The sequence below is a fragment of the Varanus komodoensis genome, unplaced genomic scaffold, assembly GCF_004798865.1.
Source record: "Varanus komodoensis strain SLA01 unplaced genomic scaffold, ASM479886v1 scaffold565, whole genome shotgun sequence".
NCBI lineage: Eukaryota > Metazoa > Chordata > Lepidosauria > Squamata > Varanidae > Varanus > Varanus komodoensis.
The window spans coordinates 33327-35033 of NW_025336177.1; the positions used below are offsets into that span (position 1 = coordinate 33327).

Here is a 1707-nt window from a genome sequence, read left to right on the forward strand (position 1 = left end):
GCCGGGCGTGGGGAGGGGGAGGAGCCCCACAGCTGCCCCTCTGTGCCGCCTGCGCCTTCCCCTGCACCAGCCGAGGAGACGGGAGGCATGGCTGGCAGACCAACAGAGCTTTTCCGAGTGGTGCGTGTCCTGATACACTCTGGTCAGGAAAAAGATGTGCTGACACCATCGGCAGCCCGTTGTGACGACTTTGCCCAGCAGTTCAAGGAAAATGCTGCTCAGATTCACCACAAACTGGACTCCACAGTTGATGTGACTCCAGATTGGGAAGTGTCCTGAACACTGTCTGGGCCATCATTCTTGGATGAATTCCAGGTGTTGTGGCCTGATGACGTGGACAAGGTGCTTGGGATGGTACGCCCTACCACCTGCTTGCTTGACCCTTGCCCTTCCGGGCTACTTAGGAAAGCCAGCCATGGGATTGGCACCAGGCTCAGGAAGTTATTAACGCCTCATTGAGGGAGGGCCGGGTCCCTGCCCCTTTAAAGAAGGCTGTGATCCGACCTGTCCTGAAGAAGACACCCCTGGACCCAGAGGTGGCCGCCAATTATAGGCCGGTGGCCAACACCCTGTTTTTGGGCAAGGTGTTGGAGTGGGTGGTGGCGGGACGACCTCAGGCACTCTGGGATGAAACGGATTATCTGGACCCATTTCAGTCTGGCTTCAGACCCAGTTATGGTACTGAATCTGCCTTGGTCACCCTGTATGATGACCTGTGCAGGGAGAGAGACGTGGAGTGCACCCCTGTTGGTCCTCCTGGACCTCTCAGCGGCTTTCGATACCATCGACCATGGTATCCTTCTGGATCGGCTGGCCGAGTTAGGACTAGGAGGAGGTGCATGGCGGTGGTTCCGCTCCTTTCTGGGTGGCCGATTCCAGAGGGTGGTGCTGGGGGACGGTAGCTCTGCAGCCTGGCAGGGTTGCCATGGGGTGTCACAGGGCTCTTCTCTGTCCCCCGTTCTATTCCACATCTAGGTGAAACTGCTGGGAGATGTCAGCAGGAGGTGTGGGCTGCGGAAGCATCAGTACGCTGACGACACCCAGCTCTACCTCTTGTCCACATCTACTCCAGGTGAGGCAGTGGCTGTCCTGAACCGGTGCCCGGCCAAGGTAATGGGCTGGATGCGGGCCAATAAACTGAGCCTCAATCCAGATAAAAGGGAAGTCCTGTTGGTGGGTGGATTGAAGTTTCAGTTAAGTGACTTTGACCTTGTCCTGGACAGGGTAGCACTGCCTCTAAAGGACAGGGCCCGCAGCATGGAGGGTGCTCCTTGACCCATTTATTATTAGTATTACTAATTAATTTATTATTGTCTATTGTATGATTGTTTTGATTATTGTGGTTCATTTTAAACTTGTAAGCCCTCCTGAGACGCTGCTGTGAAGGATGGGGTACAAATGCTTTAACTTAAAATTACAAGAATTAAAATGAAGATTAAATTAAACCTTTCACTTGAGAGTGTGTCCAGGCACAAGGGGGAGGAGAAGCCGTTAGTTCAGGCAGCTTTTTTGATAGGGAAGAAAGGATGATTCGAAACAAGGAAACAGGAAGAGTGAAAATGTAAGGACGAAAATTCCTTAGCCATAGGGGGAGGGGGCCGGGATCAGACAGCAAGAGGGAATTGGCCCGTGGACAAGATGGCAGGACCCTTGCTCAATGGCCTTATGAATATTAACTAACAGACCCTGCATAGAAAACCGTCTCAT

At 53.1% G+C, this 1707-nt stretch overlaps 1 protein-coding gene across 1 annotated transcript in view; it reads right to left on the reverse strand.

The window, feature by feature from the left end:
* The window catches only part of LOC123032847 (leukocyte immunoglobulin-like receptor subfamily A member 2), an 11458-nt gene that overhangs the window by 2481 nt on the left and 7270 nt on the right, over window positions 1–1707 (reverse strand). The gene's annotated exons all lie outside the window — the stretch shown is intronic.